The sequence below is a fragment of the Macaca thibetana genome, chromosome 10 (assembly GCF_024542745.1).
Source record: "Macaca thibetana thibetana isolate TM-01 chromosome 10, ASM2454274v1, whole genome shotgun sequence".
NCBI classification, from domain to species: Eukaryota; Metazoa; Chordata; class Mammalia; order Primates; family Cercopithecidae; genus Macaca; species Macaca thibetana.
Window position 1 is genome coordinate 94,198,045 of NC_065587.1, and position 16,402 is coordinate 94,214,446.

The window sequence follows — 16,402 nt, forward strand, 5'->3', positions numbered from 1 at the left end:
CCCAGGGAGTAGGGTAAGACCCTCTCATGGGAGAGTCTTAAGACCCGCAATTGATGGCAGGGCATGTTGGCTCACTCCTGTAATCCCAGCACTTTCGGAGGCCGAGGTGGGCGGATCACAAGGTCAGGAGATCGAGACCATCCTGGCCAACATGGTGAAACCCCATATTTACTAAAAATACAAAAATTAGCCGGGCGTGGTGGCACATGCTTATAGTCCCAGCTACTTGGGAGACTGAGGCAGGAGAATTGCTTGAACCCGCGAGGCGGAGAGGTTACAGTGAGCCAAGGTCACACCACTGCACTCCAGCCTGGGCAACAGAGTGAGACTCCATCTAAAAATTAAAAAAAAAGACCCACAATCAGAAAGCCAGGAGAAGGTCAGGGGCCTACCCCTGAGGCCCAACACAACATTATAACAAAGGACTATAACAAAGGACAAGGGCTATGGGAGTCATGTGCCAGTAACTGTGGATGAAAATCAATGGATATCCTAACACCACAATTGTTCAGGAAAGAACCTTTGAATAAATCTTGACTCTCTCTCTTATACCCTACAGTGACATCATCACATCCTGATCGCTCTTTTTAAAAACTTTTTCTTGGCCAGGCGCAGGAGAGGCCGAGGTGGGGGTGAGTCACCTGAGGTCAGGAGTTCATGACCAGCCTGACTAACATGGTGAAACCCCATCTTTACTAAATACAAAAGGAAAACAGCCGGGCGTGGTGGTGCATGCCTGTAATCTGAGCTACTTGGGAGGCTGAGACAGGAGAATCGCTTGTACCTGGGAGGCAGAGGTTGCAGTGAGCAGAGATAGTGCCATTGCACTCAAGCCTGGGCAACAAGAGTGAAACTCTGTCTCACAAAAAAAGAAACAACAACAACAAAAAAAACTGTTTCTTTTGAATTAATGTTATCTTTACATAAAACTTGGAAACGTAGAAAAGAGAGGTTCCATATACTTCTCACTCAGGTCCTGTAAATATCAGCATCTTACATAGCCATGTTTTTTTTTTTTTTTTTTTAAGTAAAAACAAATACTTTTAAATAAAGTATACTTTATTAAGTATAACGTAGACAAGAAAAGTGCACATATCATAAGTGTACAGTTTGATAAATTTTCACACCGATGTAACCAGCAAAAGAACATTACCAGTGCCCCTGAAACCCTTCTTCCCTCCCATTCCAACACTACTGCCCCAAAGGGATTATCTTTTTTTTTTTTTTTTTTTGAGAGGGAGTCTCGCGCTGTCGCCCAGGCTGGAGTGCAGTGGCTATCTTTTCATTTTAATGGAATATTTAGATATATTTCTTTCAATGTCTAGAACTAATCATTATCTATATTAATCTTCAAAACTGGACAAAGGGCAGAATGCTTTTAATTCTCTATCTCTTCTTCATCTCCCATAAAATACTATCGGAGAATTCAATTCTCTATTGTTACTACTTTTAAGAACAGCTTATTTAGATTAACCACTTTCCTGGCTCATCTGCTTCCTATATCTCCTGTCTTTTTGTAGGGGTCTATAGCCATGTTTGATATTCTTTTCAGTTGTCCTCTTTCTCATCCCCCTTTCTATAGTTTGGAAATTTTCTACCTCATAATCTAAACCTTGCTTACCACGAGAGGATTTGGAAGTAGCAGAGATTTGTTTTCCCTGGCTGCCTTGAGCTGGCAGCTGCTTCTGGTCTCCAGAGGCAACAGGGGTGGTTGTTCTAGTGGGAGTAGCCACTCAATATGTTTCTGAAATATTTCCATGGTTATGTGTTCAGAACCTGCATCTATAGTCCATTTTACTGCTGTAGAAAATTTCCATTGTATAAATGTTACTGGGGGGTTCCTGCTCACAGAGCTCCCAGGATGGTGGCGGCCCCTTCCAAGATGGTGGCAAGCCTCGTGTTCTCTGACCTAGGATTCTTGGCCTCACGGATTCCAACGAATGGAATCTTGGGCCATGGGTGAGTGTTATAGCTCTATTAGAAGCCGTGGGTCATGGAAGAGAACAGTGGAACCCAGTGACTAGTGTTGAGCTCGATTAGGATGAACCCAGGCACTTAGCCATGCAGGAACAATGGCAAGCCTTTAGCCCAATCGGGAGCGGCAATGGGCGCCTTGCTGGATCAGGAGCACAGCGGACACCCTGCTGGATCCGGAAGGATGGAAGTCAGCCGCAGGTCTGGCGGCAAACAGCAGTGGTGGACCCTGAGGGAAAGCTCAGCTCCAGCGGTAACAAACACGGACCAGAGGAGTGCAGTTGCAAGATTCAATAGAGTGAAAACAGAGCTCCCATACAAAGGGAGGGGACCCAAAGGGGGTTGCCCAGCCATGTTTTTTTATAATGGTGTAGTTATCGAAACCAGGAATTTAACATCAGTACATTACTATTAACTAAAGACTTTATTCAGGTTTTACCAGTTTTCCCACTAATGTCCCTCCCCTTTTCTTGTCAGTGCCGGAACCTTCCAGCATCCCATCACGGCCATTCCAACCCACTTACTCCCACCTTTAGTCCGTGTAATAGTCTCCTGGGCCTCCTCTTGCTTCTACTTTTGCCTCTCAACTTTCCATTTAAGCATTGCTGTTTTTAATTACCGACTCCTCTTGTAATAATCCAGCTTTCGTCTTCAGTTTCTTTCCTCAGGTCCGCAGCTTTCCTTTCATCCCACGCTGTTGTTTTGTCTGTTCTGGAGCTCCTGTTCACGAACTATATTATATTCTTAAGATATTGTAGGCCGGGTACGGTGGCTTACGCCTATAATCCCAGCACTTTAGGAGGCTGAGGCTGGAGGATCGCTTGAGCCCAAGAGTCTGAGGCTACAGTGAGCTATGATTGTGCCACTACCCTCCAGCCTGGGCGACAGAACAAGACCCTGTCTCAAAAAAAGGAAAAAAAAAAAAAAAAAGAATGCTCTGTCTTTGTTGATTGTGGTATCTGATCTTAACTAGATAGGCTGAAGGCACATGGTTCCCTCCAGAAAGCACTATTGGTACCACTGCAAAAACAAGCCAGCAAAAAGACAGTGTAGAGAGGTTGGCTTGCTTCCCTCTCTTCCTAACTGCATGTTGAAAAATAAGCCTTTATTGATCTTAAACATCTGTCAGATGAGTCATACATTGGGTTATTTTTTATATACATGTATACACAAAATATTTCAAATTTAAAGCAGCATCTTAATGGATTCAAAACTATTACAAGCTGTTGTCTAAGACAGATGCGAAAATTTATAACTATAAAAGCAAATGCACATGTTGATATTTAAAATGCATAATTAAGAAAAAAAAGAATACTCTGTCTCTTATTTTATTTTAAGCCTTACAGTAATAAATGCCTTTTCCTCAGGTGGTTTAAAGCAGGTTTCCAAGGAGGCCCGTCTTGCTCCTTGCCTGCTGCTGTCCTGGGGGAACTGCACAGTTCTAACTGCCTGTAAAACTCAGCCTCCTTCCCGAATGTGAGAACCAGCACTGTTCACTTTTGAGATGTGGGGCATTGTTCTAAACCCTTCAGAAGGTCTTAGAGGCCGGAGAGAAGTGGGAGCTGTGTGGCTGGGGCCAGACACATCAGATAATGAAGACAGAGAAGGCAATGGCAGGTTAAGATGCCTGCAGGAAACTCAGCTGGAAAAACAGGCAGGAAGGGACCAGAGCTAGTGGGAAAAGTGGCCCATGGAGCAGATACAGCTGACATGTAAAAGGAAGCAGTAGAATTTAGCTACAAACTAAACGGTGAAGTAAGAGGCAAAGAGAAATGAACATTAGAAATGCCTCCCGCCGGGCACGGTGGCTCACACCTGTAATCCCAGTACTTTGGGAGGTCAAGGTAGGTGCATCACCTGAGGTCGGGATTTCGAGACCAGCCTGACCAACGTGGAGAAACCCCGTCTCTACTAAAAATACAAAACTAGTTGGGCATGGTGGTGTATGCCTGTAATCCCAGCTACTGGGGAAGCAGGAGAATCGCTTGAACCTGGGACGTGGAGGTTGTGGTGAGCCGGGATTGTGCCACTGCACTCTAGCCTGGGCAACAAGAGTGAAACTCCATTGCAAGAAAAAAAAAAGAAAGAAAGAAAGAAATGCCTCCCAAGGGCTGGGCACAGTGGCACATGCCTGTAATTCCAGCACTTTGGGAGCCTGAGGTGGGCAAATCACTTGAAGCCAGGAGTTTGAGTCCAGCCTGTGTAACGTGGCAAAACCCTGTTTCTACGAAAAATACAAAAATTAGCTGGGCATGGTGGTGACCACCTGTAGTCCCAACTACTTGGGAGGCTGAGGAGGGAGGATCACTTGAGCATGGGAAGTCCAGGCTTCAGTGAGCTGAGATTGCACCACTGCACTCCCAGCCTGGGCAACAGGAGTGCTGTGCCTTACCAGGTTAGAGCCTTGCTGCCTCCCCAATGTTTCTCCTCTAGTCTCTCTATCTGCTGTGATAAAATGAGCTTCATCTTCCTGAAAACCTGCTTTAATCACTCCTCCTTTCTCCAAGGCCTTTGGTGACTCCACACTAACTAGACAGAGAAATCCAGATTCACAAACCCTCATCCAGCCTCCTTCACAGAAATCCCAGACCCTGTTTCCAACTTCTCCCATCACATCCCATGAGCCCTGCCTCCAGGAAAACCAGTACTTGCTGACTCTGGGGAGTGCCCCTGGCACTCTTGCCTTGTGTTTTAAGCACACCATGCCTCCTTTCCATCAACTTGAATCTGTCCATTCATCAGGTTGTGCTCAAATCTGTCTTTTTCTGAGAAGACCTCCAAAGCAACTGCAGTCCTCCACCCCATCCATTGAATAAGGAGTCCTGTTCTGCCTTGGACCATTCATTCTGGTGTCCTGGTCTGTTAAGTCCTATGACACTAAGGTTCTACTGGTAGGTCCTACTTGTTTGAGTCCCAACAAGATTGTAAACTGCCACAGTCAGGAATGATGAGTTTTTTATCTTTACATCCCCAACAACACCTAGTATTATAGAAAGCCTGATAAACAGTAAGGGTTCCTTATTTTATTGAACTCTAGTGTTGATTTTATGTTTCTGGCAATGGTTTCAATTAGTGGGGGTATAGCTTTTTTTTTTTTTTTTTTTTTTTTTTTTTTTTTTTTTTTGAGATAAAGTTTCGCTCTTGTTGCCCAAGCTGGAGTGCAATGGCGTGATCTCGGCTCACCGCAACCTCCACCTCCAGGGTTCAAGCGATTTTCCTGCCTCAGCCTCCCAAGTAGCTGGGATTACAGGCACGTGCCACCACGCCTGGCTAATTTTGTATTTTTAGTAGAGACAGGGTTTCTCTATGTTGGTCAGGCTGGTCTTGAACTCCTGACTTCAGGTGATCCACCTACCTCGGCCTCCCAAAGTGCTGGGATTACAGGCGTGAGCCACCGCGCCCAGCCCACATAGCTTTTACTCTATGATATAGACATCTTAATTTTTCTTAAATAACCCATCATGAAATTGCCATCAGTGAATTCCAATGTGATGCTGGAAGTTGAGAAATGCCAGCAGCCCTCAGACGGCTGTGTTTTGACAAGTGGCCACAAGATCCTGCATTTGTTTTACAGTGTTGTTAGTTCACATTGATCTCCCACAGTTCAATCAAAATAACAACAATCAGGTGACTTAACAGAGAACATTAGCCTTTAGAGGAAAGATTTGCCACATTCAAGTTCTTGTAACTTCCTTAGGAGTCATTGCTAAGTGCTCATTTCAGAACATTTCGAAAATATATTCATTTGTGGATATTGTTGCTTCATTAGCCTTTAAAAAGCTTTGATAACTCAGATATACCCAGTTTAACTCAGTCTGAGTATATCTGATTCTTCTTTTTCTGAAACAGAGTCTCACTCTGTTTCCCAGGCTGGAGTGCAGTGGCGCAATCTCGGCTCACTGCAACCTTTGCCTCCCGGGTTCAAGTGATTCTTCTGCCTCAGCCTCCTGAGTAGCTGGGACTACAGGCACGTGCCACCATGCCTGTCTAATTTTTGTATTTTCAGAAGAGATGGTGTTTTGTCATGTTGGCCAGGCCGGTCTCAAACTCTTGACCTCAGGTGATCCACCCGCCTTGGCCTCCCAAAGTGCTGGGATTACAGGCGTGAGCCACCGTGCCCAGTTGAGCATATCTGATTCTTTCAGTAAATTCCATGTTCTTTTCTTCATAATAAGTTTTATTTGAACATTTTTAGATGCATAGAGTAGGTGTCAACATAGTATAGAAAGCTCCATGTACCCCCCTTGCCCACTCTCCCTTAATGCTAAAATCCTACGTAACAATGGTACAATGACCAGAACCAGGGATTTAACCACTAATGACACAACCTATCAGCTAAGCTCCAGACATTGGCTGGATTTCACCAGTGTTCCTGGATCCCATGTGGCATTTACTCACTGTGTCTCCTTAGTTTCCTCTGGCCTGTGACAGTTTCAACTTTTCCTGTTTTTCATGACCTTCACAACTAGGCATTTCATAGGATGTCCCTTACTTTGGGTTTGTCTGATGTTTTCTCATGATTAGACTGGTGTTGGGGGCTTTTAGGAAGAACACACAGAAGTGAAGTGCCCTTGTCATCCCATCACATAAGGGGTGCCTGACATCCACATAGCATGTTAATCTTGATCACTTGGTTCACGTGTTGTCTGCCAGGCTTCCTCACTGCAGTTTCAAATTTTTGTCTTCATATTCTGTTTTGTTTGTGTTAGACAGGGTCTCCTCTATCACCCAGGCTGGAGTGCAGTGGCGCAATCTTGGCTCGCTGAAGCCTCGACTTCGCGAGCTCAGGTGATCCTCCCACCTTAGTCTCCCAAGTAGCTGAGATTACAGGGGGTCAGCACCATGCCTGGCTAACATTTCTATTTTTTGTAGAGATGGGGTTTTGCCGTGTTACCCAGGCTGGACTCAAACTCCTGGCCTCTTTATCTGTCTATTCTCTATCATCTATGTATCTGCCATCTACCATCTATCTACCAACCTACCTATCTACCAATTAAATTAAACTTGAGTTCATGCTGATGTCTCCAAAATAAGTCCAGTGCTCTAGGCTTCATGCTAGCATTCCCCCCTTACTTCTTTATAACGCTTTCAGATTTTTTTTTCTTTTTTTGAGACAGAGCCTCACTCTATCACCCAGGCTGGAGTGCAGTTGCACAGTCCTGGCTCACTGCAGCCTCAACCTCCCCAGGCTCAAGTGATCCTTCCACCTTAGCCTCCCAAGTAGCTGGGACCACATGCATTTGCCACCACACCCAGCTAATTTTCATATTTTTTGTAGAGATGGGATTCCACATGTTGCCCAAGCTGGTCTCAAACTCCTGGGGTCAATCGATCCACCCACCTCAGCCTCCCAAAGTGCTGGGATTACAGGCGTGAGCCACTGTGCCCAGTCTACTTTCAGAATTTTTAACCCATAGCCTGTGAGAAACAAATTTATAAACTAGAGTACAGTGCTTAATATAGTTCTTTAGCCTTACAGTTTCTGGTTAAAATACAAGCTTTCAAAATTACTTAGGTCAGCTCCTTTTCCCTCAGCCCCTTCAGTGAGGTTATACCATACATTTAGAACAAGGTTAGATTCATTTATCACAGTCTGTTTTCCATATTAGGACTTTAATATGCTGTTTGATTATTTTTTAATCTGCATGCAATAAAGTTCATGCAGTATGAAAACATAAAGTATGAAATTGACAATTGTGTAGACCACCATATATCCACTATCCTGGTACCATAGGTAAAGTTTCATTACTGTGAAAGTCACTGGTATGGTTTGGCTCTATGTCCCCATCCAAATCTCACCTTGAATTGTATTACCATAATTCCCATGTGTTGTGGGAGGGACCAGGTGGGAGATAATTTGAATCACAGGGGTGGTTTCCCCTATACTGTTCTCGTGGTAGTGAATAAGTCTCATGAGATCTGATGATTTTATCAGGGGTTTGTGCTTTTGCATCTTCCTCATTTTTTCTTGCTGCCGCCATGTAAGAAGTACATTGCACCTCCTGCCATGATTCTCAGGCCTCCGCAGCCATGTGGATCTGTAAGTCCAATTAAACCTCTTTTTCTTCCCAATCTGGGGTATGTCTTTATCAGCAGTGTGAAAATGGACTAATACAGTCGCCCTATGTGTCCCTGTGCAATTAATTGCTCCCCTCCCCCAAGTCCCTGGCAACCACTGATGTGTCTTCTGTCCTTGTAGTTTTCCCTTTTCTAAAATGTCATATGAATGGAATTACACATGTAGACTTCAGAGTGACTTCTTTTTCTTTCTTTTTTTTTTTTTTGAGAAGGAGTCACGCTCTGTTGCGAGGCTGGAGTGCAGTGGTGCAGTCTTGGCTCACTGCAACCTCTGCCTCTTGGTTCAAGTGATTCTCCTGCCTCAGCCTCCCGAGTAGCTGGGACTACAGGTGCGTGCTGCCATGCCTAACTAATTTTTGTACTTTTAGTAGAGGTGGGGTTTCACTATGTTGGCCAGGATGGTCTGGATCTCCCGACCTCGTGATCCGCCTGCCTCGGCCTCCCAAAATGCTGGGATTACAGGCGTGAGCAACCGTGCCCAGCCTGGCGTTTGGCTTCTTTCACTTAGCAAAATGAGTCTAAGATTCATCCATGTTGTCATGCGTATCAGTAGTAGCTCATTCCTTTTGGTAATTATGAATAGAACTTCTAGGCTGGGCATGGTGGCTCACACCTATAATCCCAGCACTTTGGGAGGCTGAGATGGGAGGATTGCTTGAGCCAAGGTGTTTGAGACCAGCCTGGGCAACACAGCAAGACCTTATCTCTACAATAAAAGTTTAAAAATTAGCCAGGCATGGTGTCATGTACTTGAGGTGCCAGCTACTCTACTCAAGAGGTTGAAGCAGGAGGATGGCTTGAGCCCGGGAGGTCGAGGCTGCAGTGAGCTGTGATCGTACCATTGCACTCCAGCCTGGGCAACAGAGTGAGACCTTGTCACTAAAAAAAAAAAAAAAAAAAAAAAAAAAGAGAGAGAAAAAAAATGAATAGAGTTCCTAGAAACATTTCCATACAGGTTTTTGTTTGTTTGAACATAAGTTTTCTATTCACTTTGGTAAATACCTATGATTGGGTCACTGGCATCTCTGGGTTATAGGGAAAGTATCTGTGTAACCAGAGAAGACAGTGCCAAATGGTTTTCCAAAGTGGCTACACCATTTTGCATTCCCCACCAGCAACCAGTGAATTTCTGTCCTCTGCATCCTTGTCAGCATTTGATGGTGTCACTTTATTTAATGATTTATTTTACAGTAGAGTCTATTTTCTTTTTGAGGGCAGTCTTGTTTTGGTGAAAATATTAGGTATTAAAATTCAGCTAGCTAACAGAAGTTAGCTGAGGGTTTTTACTGTAAGCCAAAGTAGAGGTCATCCTTACCATCTTCAGTCAAAATGCTGTTGACAGAAGAAAGTTCATTTTGAAAATTACTCTAATCTAAGGGTCTTTCATTTCTAGAGAAAATGGTAGAAGAGTTAATTGAGAAAGGGAAATATGATGTTCTTGCTACGGGATTTATTTCCTTCTACACTGGAATTTTCTGACTCAGAATAAAATTCCCCTTTAAAAGCAGGTATGGGGCTGGGCACAGTGGCTTGCACCTGTAATCCCAGCACTTTGGGAGGCCAAGGCAGGTGAATCACTTGAGGTCAGGAGTTTGAGACTAGCCTGGGCAACATGGTGAAACTCTGTCTCTTCTAAAAATACAAAAATTAGCCGGGTGTGGTGGCACACGCCTGTAGTCCCAGCTACTCGGGAAGCTGAGGCATGAGAATTGCTAGAACCTAGGAGGTGGAGGTTGCAGCGAGCCAAGATGGTGCCACTGCACTCCAGCTTGGGTGATAGAGCGAGACTCTGTCTCAAAAAAAAAAAAAAAAAGAGGTATGATTGCTTGTGGTCAAGGCTCTTTAGGGCCCAGAACCCTCATTTGGTTCTGGCATCTGAAGAGGGTTTATATTGCCCCCCAGTGGGTGAAAGACCCGCCCCCAAGGGCCTGCTATACAGAACACCCAGAGGTCCAGGGCCTCTGTGCTGTTGTCTTGGCCAGGAATTGTGGGAGCCTGAATCCCATTCACACACGGGAGCTTTAACAGCACAGGGGACCCCACTGAAAGGTCCCATGATACGGCTACATCCTTTGAGCCTGTGAGCTCCAAGAGAGCAGGTCTGGGCCCCTTTGTTTCCCTGCGGTAGACTCAGAGCCTAGGACACCCTACAACACTCAATACTGCTCAAATGTTTGACTGAATGGTACCAGGGCCTGCAAAGACATCACAACCATTACTTCTTGTTTGAGTCTATTTGGGCTGCCAGGACAAAATATACAGCCTGGGTGGCTTAAATAACAGAAATATATTTCTCACAGTGCTGGAGGCTGGGAGTTCAAGATCGAGGTGTGGGCACTCAAAATCAAGGTTTCTCTGACCCTCTCCCCTTGGCTTGCGGACAGCTGACTTCTCACCCTTTCCCCACTTGGTCTTTCTCTGTGCACGCCCATTCCTGGCATCCCTTCCTCTTCCTATAAGGACACCATTCCTATCGGATTGGGGCTCCACCCTTAGGCCCTCGTTTATCCTTATTTACCTTCTTAAAGACCCCATGTCCAGATACAGTGACATTAGGGGTTGGGGCTTCAGCGCATGAGTTTTGTAGGGACACAGTTCAGTCCACTGTACCTATCCTGACCCACCCTCCCTCCCTCCCGTTGCCTTGCAGACCCACTTATCTGTCTCCACAGACTCCCTTTCTCTGTGACCATGGCTTTACCTCACTTGCCCTTTCAAGGGTTCACGCAACAGAAGAGGAATGGGCTGAGTGCACAGACCAGGAGCCCCACGGTATTGCCTGCAGACCTGATTGGCTTGGCCTGGTGCCCAGGCATCCTTTGGGTCATCCCCTCGTGGGTCTGCCACAGCCCACACCACTTCTGTGTGCTCCTCCAGCCTATGTGGCTCACCTACAGGCTGCCCTGGCCCCTCTGGACATTCGTGAATGGCACTCCCAAAGCAGAGCCTGTGAGTCCCGAATTCCCAGAAGAACCTGCCCTGCACAGTTGGGCTCAGTTGGAGGCGGCCGCCCACTCACTGGAGAAGTTCAGTCCGAGAAGAGACCAAGGATAGGTTCTCTAAGAAGGAGGCTGGGGCTTTAGAAGAATTGACTGCAGGAGAAACAACAGGCACCCCTGGCCGGCATCACACAGGAAATTCTAGGTCTCTCTCTGTCTCTCTTCATCTCTCTCTGCTTCTCTGTCTCTGCCTCTGTCTGCCTCTCTGCCACTGTCTCTGTCTTTCCCTGTCTCTCTCTCTCTGCCTATGTCTCTGTCTCCACCTCTGTCTCTGTCTCCCTGTCTGTCTCTGCCTCTGTCTCTCTGCTGCTCTGTCTCTCTCACCCAGGCATGTTTTAATTCAATAAAGCAAGCATCTGTCCTTCACATAGTTCTTATTCAGTAACCACGACACACACACACATACACACACACACCCCTAACACAACACGCTACACATACCACTCTCACACACACAGTGTACACAAACACAACTATATAACTCACATTCACCACATCACTGCTTACACCCACTAGGCACACACACACAACCCTTCTAGACACACTCAATGTGACATGCACACCCCCTACACACAATCCCACTATACAGACACCCCACTCAGCACACTTACCCACCACTCACACACTCCCCACTTCTTACAAATGCGTGTGATTAAAAAATACTACTATACACCCCTACACATATACAACCCACTACTACATACTCCACCACTCACACATAGTTCCACTAAATGCCTGCCACTACATACACAACTCTCACAGCACTCATGAATCACACACACCCCACTAATAAGCACCCACTGTACACACTTCACACATATACTGCATCACTCAACACAGACCACTCACACACACACACAGTCCCACACAACCACAGTCCCCCATATGTTCATACAACTCTACTACACACGGCTGTGCTATACAAACACGGCATGATATACACACACCCACTCAATGCTGCTAAACACCCCACCACATACACACGCCCCACTACCCACATACACACATGCACACACCTGCACTCCCCACACACACACCCACACTCTAAACTTGCCACCCACTCACACCCCACACATAGGGCCTCCCGATGTACATATATATGCACCACTTCTACATACACGCACACAACCATGTCACACACACACCTCTCCACACTTCTACATACACACACACAACCATCTCACACACCTTCCCACACACCTACACAACCATCTCACACACACACTTCACGCACCTACATACACACAACCATCTCACACACCTCTCCACGCACCTACATACACGCACACAGCCATTTCACACACACCGCTCCACACACCTACACGCACACCTCTCCATCTCACACACACCTCTCCACACACCTACATTCACGCACACAACCATCTCACACACACTTCACACACCTACATACACACATGATCATCTCACACACCTCTCCACACACACACACAATCTCACACACATCTCTCCATGCACCTACATACATGCACACAGCCATCTCACACACCTCTCCACACACCTACATACACACACACAACCATCTCACACACACACCTCTCCACGCACCTACATACACGCACACAACCATCTCACACACACAGCTCTCCACACACCTATGTACACACACAATCTCATACCTCTCCACACACCTACATACATGCACACAACTATCTCACACACACCTCTCCACATACCCTCCTTTGCCTTCACTATTCACACACCTCCACACTGCACATCCCGTTCCACACAGACTCACAGACACAGGCACACAGGTTTCCCCACCTTCCTAAAATGCAGAGGACAGTGCTCTCTGACTCCAGGCCTACGTCCACAGCCCACTTTTGACGGTCCATCCTACCTGTCCAAATTTCACTTCTCATCCCCCTACTCAGATCCCTCTCTGTGGAGATCGTAAACTCTTGGTTGCTTGGTACTCAGCGCCTGGCACTGAGGAGCAGCTCTCTATGCTTGTGTCGAACTGAATGAATTCTCTCCCTTCTTTGCCCCAATTAAATGTTTCACTTCCCTCAATCCTCAGCTTAGATTCACATCCCCAGTCAAGCCACTGCATAGTAGCTCCCTTATGAGACTTTCTTTCAGGAGGTGTTCATCTATATTGGACTGTATTCCTTCTTGCTTATGTACCAGGGTATCAAAATTGTAACTTTTTCTCCTCCGAAACAACGGGTTGACTGAGGAATGGCAAGGAATTGCAATTCAGGACACATGTGCTCTGGTGGATCACAGGCACGGCCTCAGAATGCAAACTTTGACTTAAGCCAGTAGACATCAGGCACCAAAGTTAGTGTGACACTTGCTGGAGGAGTTTTCAAATTAATCAGTCAAGAACTTGTTTCCTGACTTTTGAAGTCCCTTACCCATTTCAAGAATATTGCAGTGGAGAAAGTGCAGATGGAAGAGAAAGGGAATTTACAGGATTTTTTTGGAGAGCGAGCTACTGCAGCCTGCGGCTGCTGTTCCCTCAGGGGGTGACAGAGGATCTTCTTCCTTCACCCAAACCCAGAAAATGGGACGACCCAGTGGAATGGGATGACCCAGTGGTGAAATCCAGAGAGAGGTTGGCATGCCTTTCCTGCAGAAAGCATGAAAGTTCCGGGGACAAAGGGGAGTCCACTGGTGAGAACCAGTGGGGGAGGGTCCTGCCTGAGACCTAGGGCCAGAAGACAGCCCAAGGAGAAGAGGCACAAGCTAAGCTGCAGCTGGAGGGGGTCTGCCAGAGGTCTTTAAAGAGCCCCTGAAGCCAAGCCTAATGGCTCATGCACAGACTTCCAGCTCCTTGGGAGGCCAATACAGGAGGATCACTTGAGGCCAGGAGCTCAAGACCAGCTTGGGCAACATAGTGAGACCCTATTTCCAAAGGAAAAAAAAAAAAAAAAAAAAAAAGGAAATCAAGGTTTCAGCTGGACAAAGAAAAAAACAGAAGAGCCCCTGAAAGTGCCCACTGGGTAGGCAGGTTGGGCCTGGAGGATATGGAGCCAACTCAGGACAAAACCAGGCTTTGGTAAGGAAGTCCCAAGCGAGAACTTACTTTCCTGCCCAGCCTCCCACCTCACCCCCAACTTGCAAAGAGGAGATGAGTGGGGAAGAAAGACTCCAACCATCCCACACCCCACAGGGTGGCTGCGTCAGGCAGGCCTTGAGGGAGCAGACAGGTGCAGCCAGTTCTCCTTGGAGCAAAGCCTGAAGTGTGGCCGCCTCCACTGGGCTGAACCCTTCATGGGTCTACAACAGGATTGTGCTTGTGATGTCAAGTCATCACAGGACGATTTCCTAGGACTGAGCAGAAAAGGCTGGCGTCCACATCTCCCTTCAGTCCACTGCCAGGAGAAAACTTCCCACTCTGAGTAGATGTGAAAGGGACAGCAGGTGACCGAAAAGTTCACTTCCACTAAATTCCAGTGGCTTATTTATTTAGAGACAGAGCCTTGCTCTGTCGCCCAGGCTGGACTGCAGTGGCAAGTTCTCAGCTCACTACAACCTCCGCCTCCCGGGTTCAAGTGATTCTCCTGCCCCAGCCTCTCGTGTAGCTAGGATTATAGGCATGTGCCACCACACCCATAATTTTGTATTTTTAGTAGAGATGAGGTTTCACCATGTTGGCCAAGCTGGTCTCAAACTCCTGACGTCAGGTGATGCGCCTGCCAAAGTGCCTCCCAAAGTGCTGGGATTACAGGCGTGAGCCACTGCACCTCATGGCATCCTTGTTCAGCACACTGGTTACACTCGTGTTTCTAGTACATTGTTCTCTAGTTTTTGTATCTGGTGTTCCAAATGTGACCCTCAAAATTTAAATACCTACCACACTATCTAATGCTGCCTAGGGAGTTCCCATGGGCAGGAGCAAGCATAGCATTTGGCAGACCAGGAGGGAGCAGGGCCGGCAGCGCTGATCCACCATGGCAGGAACGTGTGCCAGTTGTTTCACCAGTCTGGGCTTCACTTTCCTCATTGCAGTGAAGGTTTTAGAAAACTGTTAAAAACACTGTGGACACTAACACTTTTAGTCAAAAACACTCAGCCAGGGGAAGTGGCTCGCGCCTGTAATCCCAGCACTTTGGGAGGCTGAGGTGGGCAGATCACTTGAGGTCAGGAGTTCGAGACCAGCCTGGCAAACATAGTGAAACCCCGTCTCTACTAAAAATACAAAATTACCTGGGCGTGGTGGCAGGCACTTATAATCCCAGCTACTCTACTCAGGAGGCTGAGGCAGGAGGATCGCTGGAACCCAGGAGGCGGAGGTTGCAGTGAGCAGAGATCACACCATTGCACTCCAGCCTAGGTGACAGAGCAACACTCTGTCTCAAAAAAATAAATAAACAAAAAACCTACACACATTAAAAAAACCCTGGACGGATGCTGGCCTCAGTATGCACTGAGCATCTGAGCTGGGTTCATCCTTCCCAGAGGGAGGGGCTTGCCCAGGAATTCCCAGAAACAAAAGAGCTGTTTCTGGAGGAGCAGCATCAGTATCTTATTTTAGTGGCATCTGTTGCACACTCAGTGAAGCACTGTCTGTGTGGTTTTCAAAGTGTATTTTATTATTTAATTTATTACATTTTTAAGCACATATTTCAAGCTTGGGAGATGTACAAAAAAATGACAGAGACATCCCTAATTATTAAGAACTTGGCAGGTATAACAAGGTGGTAGACACTAAGGAATAAACTAGGGTTGTATTTCATAGAGGTGTCTATGGATGGACTTGTGTGGGGTTAAGGGGGATTCGGTGGACCCCTAAAATAATATGTAAATGTTTAATGTTATCTGAATAATTTTGGGGAGAAGAAGGTCCATAACTTTTCCTAGATTTCTTGATTTAGCAGCGACTGAAAAAAAAAAAATCACGAGTATAAAACGAAGCAATGAGGGCTGGGCATGGTGGCTCACTCCTGTAATCCCAGCACTTTGGGAGGCTGAGGTGGGCAGATCATGAGGTCAAGAGATTGAGACCCATCCTGGCCAATATGATGAAAGCCTATCTCTACTAAAAATACAAAAATTTGCTGGGCGTGGTGGCTGGGTGCCTGTAGTCCCAGCTACTCGGGAGGCTGAGGCAGGAGAATCGCTTGAACCTGGGAGGCAGAGGTTGCAGTGAATCAAGATCGCGCCATTGCACTCCAGCCTGGCAACAGAGTGAAACTCCGTCTCAAAAAAAAAAATAAATAAATAAAAATAAAAGAAGTAATGAGGCCAGGTTCAGTGGCTCACACTCTCACCTATAATCCCAGAACTTTGGGAGGGAGGCAGGAGGATCGTTTGAAGCCCAGGAGTTTGAGATCAGCCTGGGCAACATGGCAAAGCCCTGTCTCTACAAAAAATGCAAAAATCAG